Source organism: Giraffa tippelskirchi, chromosome 10 (assembly GCF_054371585.1).
Source record: "Giraffa tippelskirchi isolate mGirTip1 chromosome 10, T2T-mGirTip1v1.2.pri, whole genome shotgun sequence".
In the NCBI taxonomy this organism is placed as follows: domain Eukaryota; kingdom Metazoa; phylum Chordata; class Mammalia; order Artiodactyla; family Giraffidae; genus Giraffa; species Giraffa tippelskirchi.
Genome location: NC_137284.1, coordinates 151,543,266 through 151,558,717, shown reverse-complemented (window position 1 = coordinate 151,558,717; position 15,452 = coordinate 151,543,266). Strand labels below are relative to the sequence as shown.

The following is a 15,452-nucleotide window of genomic DNA, read 5'->3' as shown; positions in this document are numbered from 1 at the left end:
TGGAGAAAGTATTCTGAAAGCATGTCAGACTCTAATATAAATATATTCTTTGATTTCAGGGCATTTGTGTAATTTAACATTTATAAATTATAATTTGTGATTATTACCGATTTTAAATATATATTAACTTTCACAGCTGTTTTTATATTTATAACTTTGTATCATTTTCCTTAAAGAGTTCCCAATATTGCATAAGCATCAGAGTCCACAAAACATCAAGCCATCTCTAAGTATAAGTCCTTTTCAATTGTACACATGAACAGTTTAGAAAGTATGAAAGCATGAACCAGTGGATAAGAGGTCCTAAACTCGCATGGCCAGTTCTGGTAGGAACTATGAAGAACTATGAAAAACAGGAGAGCACAATTCAAGCTAAAGGGCTCAGTTCAGTTCAGTTGCTCAGTCATGTCCGACTCTTTGTGACCCCATGAATTGCAGCACGCCAGGCCTCTCTGTCCATCACCAACTCCCGGAGTCTACCCAAACCCATGTCCATCGAGTCGGTGATGCCATCCAACCATCTCATCCTCTGTCGTCCCCTTCTCCTCCTGCCCCCAATCCTACCCAGCATTAGGGTCTTTTCCAATGAGTCAACTCTTCGCATGAGGTGGCCAAAGTATTGGAGTTTCAGCTTCAACATCAGACCTTCCAATGAACACCCAGGATTGATCTCTTTTAGGATGGATTGATTGGATCTCCTTGCAGTCCAAGGGACTCTCAAGAGTCTTCTCCAACACCACATTTCAAAAGCATCAATTCTGCGGCACTCAGCTTTCTTCACCATCCAACTCTCACATCCATACGTGACCACTGGAAAAACCATAGCCTTGACTAGACGGACTTTTGTTGACAAAGTAATGTCTCTGCTTTTAAATATGCTGTCTAGGTTGGCCATAACCTTCCTTCCAAGGAGTAAGCGTCTTTTAATTTCATGGCTGCAATCACCATCAGCAGTGATATTGGAGCCCAAAAAAATAAAGTCTGAAAAGGGCTAGTGCCTACTAAATACTAACACAGAGCTGTCAATCAAATGAGGATACAGGTCCACTGAAACTGAATGTGGGAAAATTTATGTGAGATTTCTGAAATTTTAAAGAAGGTATTATAATTCAACGTTTTAGTAAAATGTGGAATTTGACCATTTGTCATTTTATGATTTGTCTAGGTAAATTACCCTCTGGATAATTTATATACCAGAAGATTTCCTCTAATATTGCCTCCAAATGGCAGGCTCAAGTCTTACATAAGTAAGGATAACTCAAAGCACAGTTTCTTACTGGGACTCAGAAGGTCCTAGTTGGAGGTAAATGTATTTGTATAACATTGTGGTGAAGCACAGTGAAGATGTTTCGCTGCCCGAGTTTGAATCCCACCCAATTTAATTACCTATTTTTTTTTTTTCATGATCTTGGGTAAATTTTTCAATCTTGCTGTGTTCAGGTTCTTCATTTGTTATGAGGAGAAACTGACAACACCCAACTTCATACATTGAAGATGAAGTAAATTGTTAAACTCTAGGTGTTTAGACAAAAGTGTGGTCCAACATAAATACTATAAAAGGGTTAGCTTTTTTCCTCCCTTTTGGCCACCTGGAAGTTTAGCCATTTTGAAACAATGAATCAGATTAATTCCATGCTAATCCCGGTACACAGGTTGAATTTAGTGGGTATCAAACCTGTGGATGAGGATAGTCTCTCTCTCAAAAGACAGTGTCCATGCCAAGGATCTTCTTACCATATGTTTTTGAAAGTCTGTAAGAGAACTGGAGTCAGCTTGCCTTCCTGGAGGTTCTTACTCACCATTACCTAGTGTGCTAAAGGAAGGAGTTCTCTGATAGTCCATCTTATTTTCTAGAATCACAGAATAATTAAAATGCTTTCTAGTCTTTTTTCTTATATCACAAACATTGCTAGCACAGCAGAATGCCTTGTTGAAACAACTCTCACAGCAGGAGCAGGAAGCTCACATATTCAGGAGATAGATCCAGGGACTTTCAATCTGTCCTTACAATAGAGTCTGTGAGTTTATGTCCCATTCCATTCCCCCTAAAGCAAGTTAATTAAAGGTCTGTGAAAAAAATAAAGTGTTGCCAGAAAGAAACACTGTCTCCTGAGACTTCAGGCTTGGTCACAGGAGAAGAACTCCAATCAAAGAATTTTGAGCAAGTCTCAAAATTAAATCTCGGGAAAATTCTACCTCAATTCTTTCAGTGAATGTCAGGCAGGTGGCAAATGCTGAGTCTCTCCAGAAACTACAAGAAACCTCTCAGTCAAGACACCAGGCTTTCCCAGATGCTGAGAAGATTCTGCACTTCAGAATACAATCCATGTCTTTGCCCCTGAAAAGCGGGGGCTATAACGTGATGGAAAATGTCATTCATTCCAGTGCACACAGCACTACACGTTGAAGGGAATTAGAGATGGCATACACAGTCCTTCCCTTCAAGTTGCTCATAGTTTAGTATCACAAAGATATGTTTTAAATAATGGGCACATGAATGAATGAAAAAATAAGTTACATGTGATCAAAGTATTACATCTAAGTGTCCAATTTTATTTTAAAATATGCTGATAGTAAAATGTATGTTGGAGGACTTAAGGGAAAACCATTAAGATAACGCATGGAAAGGGTTTTTGTGCAGTGGCCTGTATCCAGTAACCACTAAGTAATTTTTTTTTTTATTTTTTATTATGGATGTAATGTTCTAATATTAGTATTGTGTATATTTCTCCTTTAGCCATAAGTGTTGAACTCTGTGCTATAGTATTTAAATGTGAATAATTAAAATGTTTTATCTTTTTTCTTATACCAGTAACATTTCTAGCACAGCAAAAATCTCTATGCTAAAATTTTCACTGTAAGTTTTGCTCAAGACTTAATAAGTTAGATGAATTTTGCTTGATTCAATTTTCTCTGTTATCTTTTCAGTACTGATGTCTAAAATAAAGGTAGCTCTATTTTAATATAAAATTTTGCTTGGAATAAAATAAACAGTTAAAAGTAAGAAATATAAACACTAAGTAAAATGTTAACTGAAAAAAAAAGTAGAATTTAAAATGATTTTGATGTGTGTAAATTTGTAATATTCTATTGCAAAAATTAGAAGGTCCAGTGTAAGAACTGTTTTCATCTGTGTAGGATAAATGTGCAGAGAATACCTTTTCTCTGTCTCTGCAGAACCTCTCGTCTTCCATCTCTACTTTACTGGACTCCTTCTGCAGACTATTTTGTCTCCTGGCTTCAGTTTGTGTTCAGCCAATAAGAAGTTTGAATGGGAAGTCAGGATGGTTAATCAATCCCTGACTACTTCTTTGTAAGGTTGCTTCAAGATGGTTGGATCTCTGGATTGCAGGTCATGTATCCTCTCAAGCTGACCCTGTATCTATCAATATCTCCTACTGAGTTTAATATACACAACTCCCTCTCCCTATCATGGCAGGTCAGAGAGGCAACAATAGCTGCTGTAGTTCACTCTGTGATGTACTGTCTCCTTAGGTTTCCTTACGTTCTGCCCACAATTTAGAAATAGTTCCCTTTCTAAGCTCTCTGTGAATTATCCTAATTTAAGTGTACCATATGTTTCATGCTAAAATCCTAATAAAAACAGGCAGTACAAAAATAAGAAAAATGATTGATTTTTTTACATTCAGAAATTTGTCTTTGAAAAAGGAGAAAAGCTGTACTTTTAAGTTTTAGGAGGAGACAGCATAGAGTTGAGGACCATCTTTTATATTCATAGCTGAATTCTGATTTGGTCATCTATTAGTTGTTTTTTTTTTTAACTTTATTTTCCTAAAACAATGTTCTTACTTATAAAATGGGAATGGTCATTAATGGTGAATGGTCATTTTCATTTATCTCATATTACTGAGGTTAGGATTGTATGAAAACTTATGTAAAGAGTTTAGCACAGAGCCTTGCACTTGGTAATCTTCCAATGGGGGTAGTACCTACTTTTATTATCTATATCTAATAATATTACAAACAAGTTAATATTTTAGGGCTTAAATTACTTTCTTTTCTATTGCCATAAAAAATTTAAACAGAAAAATCTGCATGAATATTTTGAAATATTTTTACATTGTAACTCTATTATAAAATAGAATGTACTTTGAGTCATTGTACCAGAAACATTTGGCTTTTGACTGTCTAAATGCAACCCATAATTTATAGCTTTCTACTATCTTCAAACAATGTTATCAGGCAGAGTCAGAAAAGTTCAAACTAGTAGAGCTAGATCATAAATAAATGAAACATTTACCAAACTTCTCTCTACAAAAAATGCTATTCTAAACTAGCATTATTTGTTGTATACTCATGGATAGTAAATTTTCCTGGGAGGTTCCTCAGAAACTGCATGAAACAAGTAATAGGGAACACAGTGGGTAAGATTCAAGGTTCATAACAAGAAAGACATCAATTTTTAAATGTTAAAAAAATACTATACTAGCATAGGTGAATTGTTTTGAAAGGAAGCTTTCATAATTAAGGTTAACAAAACCAAAATAATAGCTTTTATAGAAATAAAAATCCGTAAGTATTATTAAAATATATCTGCTCATCTCTCAGTTGCATATTTGTTCAGCTCTATGGTCTTTATAAAAGATGTTAGGTAATATCAGCCTCGCGGCAGCATTAAACCCTCCCATTGTTTTTTCCTGTTAATCTACAACCAGTAAAACACCCACGACTCAATGAAGGATCCTCTACCCAACACACCAGGAAGCCAGAGAGTTCCACACATCTGTATATCTAAAGGTAGGTGGACTGGAACACACAGGGGAGATAAAGCCTGGAGAACAGCTGAGGCAGTGGCTGCAGTCCTGGTCCCCAAACCACAGAAGTAGCACTTGCAGCCACAGAGAACCAACTAGCAGAGGTGGCAGGGCTTATGAATCCAACCCGAGATGTGACAGAGGCACTCACCATCCTGGTGCCCCAGCAGAGATGCCAACAACAGCAGTGATATTGGCAGCAGAAAGGCATCAGCAACCTCAAAGGCACAAGCAGTGATGAAAAAGGCAATGGGCAACTCCTCTGGCAGAGGCCATGGAGGGTTAGAAATTGCCAGTCCTCAGATATAGCTGGAGGCAGGACAGGTAAGAACAACCAAAAACTAATGCTACACACCACAAACTGAAAAACATAATAAAGGCCTCTAATTACTGATCTGTTGAATTAATAATAATTTTAAAAAACTCCATCCTAATAAGGAAAGTGTTGTCTATTTTAAGACAGAGGATGAGATGGTTGGATGGCATCACCGACTCGATGGACATGGGTTTGGGTAGACTCCGGGAGTTGGTGATGGACAGGGAAGCCTGGCATGCTACGTTCATGGGGTCGCAAAGAGTCGGACACAACAGAGCAACTGAACTGAACTGAACTGTCTATTTTAAATGCCCTGGCAGAGGAACAACTCACAAATCACCACAAAAAAACACGGTGACATGGCATCACTAAAGGAATATGACAAATCTCCAGAAACCAAAATTAAAGTCATGGAATATTTCAATATAACTCAAACAGCTGCTATGAAGAAACCGAGAGGTGTAAGAAAACTCAGACGGGAAGTTCAATGAGCTCAGTAATAAAATTAATGAAAAGAGAGAAATCTTTATCAAAGTTTTACTGAAAGTCTGATAAAGAGCCACTCAGAAATTCTGGAGCTGAAGAACTCAATGAATGAGATGAAGAATGCATTAGAAAGTGTTAGAGTAGGTAATATGGAAGAAAGAATTTGTGAGATCAAAGATGAAAATCTAGAAATGAAAGAGGTAGAAGAAGAGAGAGGACTAAAATTTTAAAAGCTGAGGGAATTCTATAAGAACTGTTGATTTCATTAGGAAGGGCAACATGAAGATAATTGTTGTCTCGGAAGAAGAGAGGGGAAGGGAACAAAGAGTTTATGTAAATAAGTAGCAGCTGAGAGCGTCCCAAGCCTGGGAGGCAACTGGAATGTAAGACACTGAAGCTAAAAGGACAGCTAATTACCTCAACACAAAAAGACCTTCTCCAAAGCACATTGTATTAAAACTATTAGAAGTCAGTGGCAAAAAAAAAAAAAAAAAAGAACTTTAAAGGCACCTAAAGAAAATATGATAAACTAGAAAGGAACCCTCATTAAACTGTCACCAGATTTATCAGCAGAAATCCTACTGCTCAGGAGATAATAGAATGACATACTCAAAATATTGAAAAATGAAAGTTTCATCCAAGAATACTCTATCCAGAAAAGTTAGATTTAAGATATGAAGAAGAAACAAAGGCTTTCCCATACAAACAAAAGCTGAAGGAGTTCATCACCACTAGATTTGCCTTATATGAAATGTTGAAACGAACTCTTCTACTTGAAATGAAAAGGCAAAAATACACAAATTTTGAGTAGGATGTTAAATATACAGAATCAGAAAATCACAACTCTATATCAGAATAGGTTAAATATAGCATAAAGGAGAAAGACAGGGAATATAACTATAGCTATATGAATTTGGTAGCCAAATTCACAACATAAAATGGGATAATTTGAGATGACAAAAACATGAAAGGAGAAGAAGAAAAAGATGGAATCCATATGGCTAAATGAAGATAAGATGCTAGCATTAGAAAAAAGAGCATGTTATTTATGAGACATTTTATACAAAACTCATAGTAACCACAAAACATAACTCTAGAGCAGAGCCATAAAATATTAAAAAAGAGAAAACTGAGAAAAACATCATAAAAAAAAAAAAGAATCAAACTAGGACTTCCCTGGTGGCTCAATGGTAAGGAATTTTTCTGTCAATGCAGGAGACACAGGTTTGATCCCTGATCCAGGAAAATCCCACATGCTGCAGAGCTACTAAGCCCATGTGCCATAATTACTGAGCCTGTGTCTAGAGCCCATGTGCACCCTAGAGCCCATGCTGCAAGAAAAGCCACCGCAATGAGAAACCTGTGCACTGTAATGAAGAGTAACCCCACTCACTGCAACTAGAGAAAGCCTGCATACAGCAGTGAAGATCCAGCATAACCATAAATCCATAAATAAATAGATAAACGAATAAAATTAACAACAACAACCAAACTAAAATTGCAGATAGAAATGTGAATAAGAAACAGTGGGTATATGAAGAAACCAGAAGACAAAACACAAAGTTGTAATATAAGTCCTCATTTATCAATAATTACCCTAACTAAATGAATTTAGTTCACCCATCACAAGATAGTAAGTGGCTGGATAGATTAGAAAACAAGGCCCAACTGTGTGCTACATCCAGGAGTCTTAGTCCTAGAAACGCTGGCTGAAAATGAAGAGAGAAAAGATGAGAGTCAAAGAAAATGACAGCCAAAAGAAAGAGTGCATAGTTATATCAGACAAAATATTGATATACTCCAAACCAAAAAAGGGTAACAAGAGACAAATATAGATGTTATATAAAGGGGACAATTCATCAAGAACACACAACAGTTAACATATATGCACCTAATATAGGAACACCAAAATATAAAAGTATAAAATATGAACAGATTTATAAGGAGAAATTGACACCACACATAGTAAAAGGGGATTTTAATAACCCACTAACATCAATGGATACACTACCTAGACAGAAAATTAACAAGGAAACAATAGCCATAGATAAAACAGACCAAGTGAATTTAATAGATTGTTATAGACCATTTTATTCCAAAAGCAGCAGAGGACACATACTTCTTAAGAGCACATGAAACATTCTCAAGGATAAAACATATGCTGGGACACAAAACAATTAAATTTAACAATTAAATTTAAAAACATTAAAAGCATATCAAGTATTTTTCTGAGTACAAAGGTACGAAACCAGAAATCAACTATAAGATAAGAGCAGGAAAAGTCAGAAGTATATGGAGACTAAAAAACATGCCACTGAACAACTATCAGGTAAATGACAAAATTTTAAAAATACCTGAAGAGAAATGAAAATATGGCATATCATAATCAATGGAAACATCAAAAGCAGTATTAAAAATTTATAGCAATACAAGACCATCTCAAGAAATAAGAAAAACATAAAATAATCTAAACTTATACCTAAAAGAACTAGGAAAAGAAGAAATGAAACCCACAGCAGAAGGAAGGTCATGATAATGATCAGAGTGAAAATAAATAAAATAGAGACCTAAAGACAATTTAAGAGATTGAATAAAACTAAGAGCTGATTGTTTGAAAAGTTAAAATTAACAAATCTTAAGCTAGATTTGCTAAGAGAATTGAGACAAAGTTCAGAAAAATAAAAACAGAAGCAAAAGAGGAAAAAGTACAGTGGATACCACAGAATACAAATAATTAGAATACTATGGACAGCTACTCACAGCAAATTGGACAACCAAAAGAAATGAATATATTTTCAGAATCATACCTCCTTTCAAGACTGAATCATAAAGAAATAGAAAATCTGAACAGAATCATTACTACTAAGGAGATTAAGAAAAGTAATCTAAAACCGCCTCAAAAGCAAAAAGGTTCAGGATCTGATAACTTCACAAGTGAATTCTACCAAACATTCAGAGAATATTTAATACGTATCTTTTATAAACTTTTCTAAAAAATGAGAGAGGAGGGAATGCTTCCTAACTTGTTTTATGAGACCAAAATTACCCTGATATCAAAATCAGAGATACATTGAAAATTACAGGTCAATATCTCTGATGAACATAGATGAAAAAAATCCTCAACAAAATGTTACCAAAACAAATATAACCATACACTGAAATGATCACACACTATGAACAAATGGAATTTATTCCAGAGATGCAAGCATGGCTCAACATCGACAAACCAGTCAGTATGATACATTATATTAACACAATGAAGGATAAAAACCATATGATCATCTCAATAGATGCAGAAAAAGAATTTATTAAGTTTTAGTTCCCACTTATGATCTCAAGAATATATATATAGAAGGAATGTACTTCAACATAATAAAATCCACATATAAACCCAAAGCTAACATCAAAATTAAGAGTGAAAAAAAAAGAAAGAAGATCAGAAACAAGAGAGAGATGACCATTTTTGCACCCTTATTCAACACAGTATTTGAAGTCCTAGCTAGAAAAATTAGCCAAGAAAAAGAAATAAAATACATTCAAACTAAAATGGGAGAAGTAAAGTTGTAGTTGTTCACAGATGACATGATTTTATATATGAAAAACTTAAAGAAATCATCATAAAGCTATTAAAAATAAGAAACAATAAAGCTGCAGAATACAGAATCAATATACAACATAGTGTTTCTATACACTAGTAATGAGCTACTAGAGATATTAAGAAAACAGTTCCATTCACAGCTGCATCAAAACAAGGAAATATCTATAAATAAAATTAACTAAAGAACTTCAGATGTACAAACTGGATTTAGAAAAGACAGAGGAACCAGAGATCAAATTGCCAACATCCGATGGATCATCGAAAAAGCAAGGGAATTAAAAAAAAACAACTCTATATCTGCTTCATTGAATATTCTAAAGCCTTTGACTGTGTGGATCAAAAACTGTGGAATACTCTTAAAGAGATAGCAATACCAGCTCACATTACCTGCCTCCTGAGAAACCTGTACGTGGGTCAAGAAGCAACAGTTAGAACTGAACACGGAATAACTGGTCCAAAATTGGGAAAGGAGTATGTCAAGGCTATGTATTGTCACCCTGTTTATTTAACTTACATGCAGAGTACATCATATGAAATGCTGGGCTAGAGGACTCACAAGCTGGAATCAAGATTGCCAGGAGAAATATCAATAACCTCAGATATGCAGATGATACCACTCTTATGGCAGAAAGTCAAGAGGAACTAAAGAGCCTCTTGATGTAGTTAAAAGAGTGGAGTGAAAAAGATGGCTTAAAGCTCAACATTCAAAAAACGAAGATCAAGTCATCTGGTCCTATCACTTCATAGCAAGTAGATGAGGAAAAAGTGGAAACAGTCTCAGATTTGATTTTCTTGGGCTCCAAAATCAATGCAGATGGTGACTGCAGCCACAAAATTAAAAGATGCTTGCTCCTTGGAAGAATGACAAACCTAGATAATGTATTAAAAAGCAGAGACATCACTTTGACAACAAAGATCCATAAAGACAAAGCTATGGTTTTTCCAGTAGTCTTGTATGGATGTGAGAGATGGACCATAAAGAAGGCTGAGTGCTGGAGATTTGATTCATTCAAATTGTGGTGCAGAAGACTCTTGAAAGTCCCTTGGATTGCAAGGGGATTAAGCCAGTCAACCCTAAAGGAAATTAACCCTGAGTATTCTTTGGAATGACTGGTGCTGAAGCTGAAGCTCCAATGCTTTGGCCACCTAACGCAAAGATTCAACTCACTGGCAAAGACCCTCATGATGGGAAAGATTGAGGGCAAGGGAATGGGGCAACCGAGGATGAGATGTTTGGATGGCATCACTGACTGAATGGACATGAGTTTGAGGAAACTCAGGGAAATAGTGAAGGACAGGGAAACCTGGTGTGCTGCAGTTCATGAGGTTGCAAAGAGTTAGATATGACTTAGCGACTGAACAACAACAAAAGGAAATGTAAAACTTGTGCACTGAAAACTATAAGATACTGTTCAAGGAAATTAAAGAAGAAACAATAATATGCAAAGATATTCCATGCTCATGGACTTGAAGAATTAACATTTTCAAAATGTCTATATTACCTAAAGTAATCTACAGATTCAGTGCTATCCCTGTCAAAATTCCAGTGAAAATTTTCAGAGAAATACAGCTAAATGCCTTAAAATTCATATGGAACTACAAAAGACTCCAAATAGCCAAAGCAATGCTGAGAGAAAACAAACCAAAAATACCTGGAGGTATCATACTTCATGATTTCAAGATACACTCCAAAGCTATGGTAATCAAAACATCATGGTACGGGCAAAAAATAGACACACAAGTTAACAGAACAGAATCAAGGGCCCAGAAATAAACTCACACATTTATGAACAATTAATTTAAACATGGGCGCGAAGAGCATACAATGAAGAAGTGGTGTCTTCAATGAATGTTGCTGGAAAAGTGAACAGACATATGCAAAAGAATGAAACTAGAACACTGTCTTACACCACACACAAAAATCACCTCAAAATGAGTAAATGACTTGAACGTGACACCTGAATCCACAAAACTCCTAGAGGAAAACATAGGTCATATGCTCTTTGATATCAGTCTTAACATCTTTCTGGATAGGTATCCCAGGCAAAGGAAACCAAAGAAAATAAAATAAAAAGGGACTATATCAAACTGAAAAGCTTCTGCACAGCAAAGGAGACCATTAACAAAAAGAAAAGACAACCTACTGAATGGGAGAAGTTGTTGCACTTCATATAGCTGATAAGAGATTAATACCCAAAATACATAAAAACCTCATAAAACTCAGTAACACCCTAGTAAAAGCAGAAAATAAATTTGATTTAAAAATGAGCAAAGGAGTTGAATAGACATTTTCACGCACCCTCCCCCCCAAAAACAAACATACAGATGGCCAAAATGCACATGAAAAGATATTTAATATCACTAATTATTAGTGAAATGAAAATGAAAACCAAAGTGAGATATCACCTCAGGCCTGTTAGAATGGCTATTATTATTTTTTTTTTATCTATTTTTTTACTTTACAGTATATTTAATATCACTAATTATTAGTGAAATGAAAATGAAAACCAAAGTGAGATATCACCTCAGGCCTTTTAGAACGGCTATTATTATTATCTATTTTTTACTTTACAATATTGTATTGGTTTTGCCATACATTGACACGAATCCACCATGGGTGTACATGTGTTCCCCTTCCAGAACCCCACTCCCACCTCCCTCCCCATCCCATCCCTCTGGGTCACCCTGGTGCACCAGCCCCGAGCACCTTGTATTATGCACCGAACCTGGACTGGCGATTTGTTTCACAAATGATAACTTACATGCTTCCATGCCATTCTCCCAAATCATCCCACCCTCACCCTCTCCCATAGCACCCAAAATACAGTTCTATACATCTGTGTCTCTTTTGCTGTCTCGCATACAGGGTTATCATAACCGACGTACTAAATTTCATATATATGTGTTAGTATACTGTATTGGTGTTTTTCTTTCTGGCTTACTTCACTCTGTATAATAGGCTCCAGTTTCATCCACCTCATTAGAACTGATTTGAATGTATTCTTTTTAATGGCTGAGTAATATTCCATTGTGTATATGTACCACATCTTCCTTATCCATTCGTCTTCTGATGGACAACTAGGTAGAATGGCTATTATTAAAAAGGCAAGAAGTTACAAGTGTTGGAGAGGATGTGGGTATTATCATACACTGTTGGAGGGAAGCAAATTGTAGCCTGTATGGAAAATAGTAAGGAGATTCCTTTAAACATTAAAAAATAGAACTACCCTATGATGAAGATTCCAGCTTGCACTTCATCCAGCCCAGCATTTCTCATGATATACTCTGCATTTGAGCACAAACTGGAATCAAGATTTCTGGGAGAAATATCAATAACCTCAGATATGCAGATAACACCATCCTTATGGCAGAAAGCAAAGAAAAACTAAAGAGCCTCTTGATGAAAGTGAAAGAGGAGAGTGAAAAAGTTGGCTTAAAGCTCAACATTCAGAAAACAAAGATCATGGCATGTGATCCCATCACTTCATGGCAAATAGATAGGGAAACAGTAGAAAGTAGCTGACTTTATTTTGGGGGGGCTCCAAAATCACTACAGATGGTGACTGCAGTCATGAAATAAAAAGACACTCCTTGGAAGAAAAGTTACGATCAAGCTAGACAGCATATTAAAAAGCAGAGACATTACTTTGCCAACAAAGGTCCGTCTAGTCAAGGCTATGGTTTTTCCAGTAGTCGTGTATGGATGTGAGAGTTGGACTATAAAGAAAGCTGAACACTGAAGAACTGATGCTTTTGAACTGTGGTGTTGGAGAAGACTCTTGCGAGTCCCTTGGACTACAAGGAGATCCAACCAGTCCATCCTAAAGGAAGTCAGTCCTGAATATTCATTGGAAGGACTGATGCTGAAGCTGAAACTCCAATACTTTGGCCACCTCATGCAAAGAACTGACTCATTTGAAAAGACCCTGATGCTGGGAAAGTTGAGGGCAGAAGGAGAAGGGGACAACAGAGGATGAGATGGTTAGATAGCATCACCAACTCAATAGACATGAGTTTGAGTAAACTCCAGGAGTTGGTGATGGACAGGGAGACCTGGCGTGCTGCAGTCCATGGGATCACAAAGAGTCAGACATGACTGAGCGACTGAACTAACTGACTGATGAGGCAGATATTCTACTTTAGAGTATTTATTTGAAAAATACGAAAACAGTAATTTGAAAAGATATGCACTCCATGTTCATTGAAGCATTATTTACAATAGCCAAGATATGGAAACAACCTAAGTACCCATCAACAGATGAGTGAAGAAAATATCATAAGTATAATGAAATACTACCCAACCATAGAAAAGATGAAAATTTATCATTTGCCACAACATGGACGGACATTGTGCATATTACACTAAGTGAAATAAATCAGATGTAAAAAGTTAAGTACTGTATGATTTCACTCATATGCGGACTATTTAAACAAACTAAATGAACAAACCAACCAAATCAAACACAGACAAACACATAGGTGCAGAGAATAGAATAGTTAATACCAGAGTGGGTGGGGTGTGGGAAAAAGATGAAATGGTAACAAATGGATGGTGACAGATGGAAACTAAACTTTTGGTGGAGAGCTAGCCATAGTATACATAGAAGTCAAAATATAATGCTGTACATTTAAAACACAGAATGTTATAAACCAACGTTATCTCATTAGAAAAGAATATTTGGTGGTTTAGTTGCTAAGTTGTATCCGTCTCTTGCAACCCCATGGACTGTAGCCTGCCAGGCTCCTCTGTCCATGGGATTCTCCAGACAAGAATACTGAAGTGGGTTGCCATTTCCTTCTCCAGGGTATCCTCCCAATCCAGGAATCGAACCCAGAAACCTCCTGCAGGTTCTTACCGACTGAGCTATGAGGGAGTATTAAACCAAAGTATATGTATTTCACCTTTCATGCATATCTTAAATTATTTATATCAAAATCTTCCAAATCAATTTAACATAATTCCTTACTGTTTTCCACATTTCAGGAACAACATATACTTACTGCAGAAAACTTAAAAAGTAGAGAAGTATAAAGAATAATCCATAGTCTCATGATAAAGAAACAAACAATATATTGGCTTATTTACAGCTCATTATTTTCTATAGCGGAGAAGGCAATGGCACCCCACTCCAGTACTCTTGCCTGGAAAATCCCATGGACGGAGAAGCCTGGTAGGCTACAGTCCATGGGGTCGCTAAGAGTCAGACACGACTGAGCGACTTCACTTTCACTTTTCCCTTTCATGCACTGGAGAAGGAAATGGCAATCCACTCCAGTGTTCTTGCCTGGAGAATCCCAGGGATGGCAGAGCCCGGTGGGCTGCCGTCTATGGGGTCGCACAGAGTCGGACACGACTGAAGCGACTTAGCAGTAGCAGCAGCAGCATTTTCTATAGGCAAGTTAGATTATAGATTTACAAAAATATTGCATTTTATTGCTGAAATTATTATAGGAATAATTAGATAACCTCTTTAAAAATAAACATTGTGCAGCAAACATTTTTCATGACATTACAAATACCTTGAAAACACCAGATTAGTAGTATAATAATCCTTTATAAATGTGCACAATTTATTTAGCACTCTATTTTGTACATTGAGGTTTTTGTCAGTTTTTCTCTATTTTAACCATGTAATTCTTATGAAAATTTTTATACTTATCAAGTTACCTCCCACATATTTTAGAGAGAAAAAGTCAATTAAAGAATGTGAACCCACTTAACCTTTAAAAATATACTACCTTATTATTTCTGTAATGTCTATAGAATCTGACATGTAACAGGAGGAAGCATTCTTTCCTTTTTATTTTGCTAGTTTAATGAAAAGATGATACCTTATTGATTTATTTTCAGTCTTTTTTATATTGAAATTTTTTTTTTATCATTTTCTCACTTCAGTGTGATATTCTCCAGGCTGTGCAGTTATTTCTTTGGAAGTTTTCTGGTTTTTAATACTGATAACACCAACGAAAAAGACAGACAAGTCACAAGTTATATTTTAAAGACATGAGAGATCTGTGGAAGCTAAGAAGACTAGATGAAATAAAATTCCACAGAGGGGATAATCATTCAGAAGTGATTGATGGATAAGCAGCTGCTTTTTAGAAAGAATGCATTTGCCAATTTTGTGCATAGACAGGATAGTGGACTGTTGCTATAGAAAGAAAAACCTGCAAAGTTTTTAACTTATGTGAGGATCCAGAATGAAAAATGTGAGGACTATGACGACTGATATATAATCCTGGTTTCCTCTGCACAGCCCTAGCTAAACTGTTAGAC

The 15,452-nt window shown here is 36.0% G+C and overlaps 1 long non-coding RNA gene across 1 annotated transcript in view; it reads left to right on the top strand.

Moving 5' to 3' along the window:
- LOC145524557 (uncharacterized) overlaps positions 1–15,233 on the top strand; it is a 38,722-nt gene extending 23,489 nt beyond the window's left edge. Inside the window, exons 3-5 of the long non-coding RNA XR_014067668.1 lie at positions 1,166–1,303; positions 3,178–4,758; positions 15,072–15,233. This is a non-coding gene — a long non-coding RNA (uncharacterized LOC145524557). The remainder of the gene's footprint in view (positions 1–1,165; positions 1,304–3,177; positions 4,759–15,071) is intronic.
- The last annotated feature ends 219 nt before the right edge of the window (positions 15,234–15,452 follow it).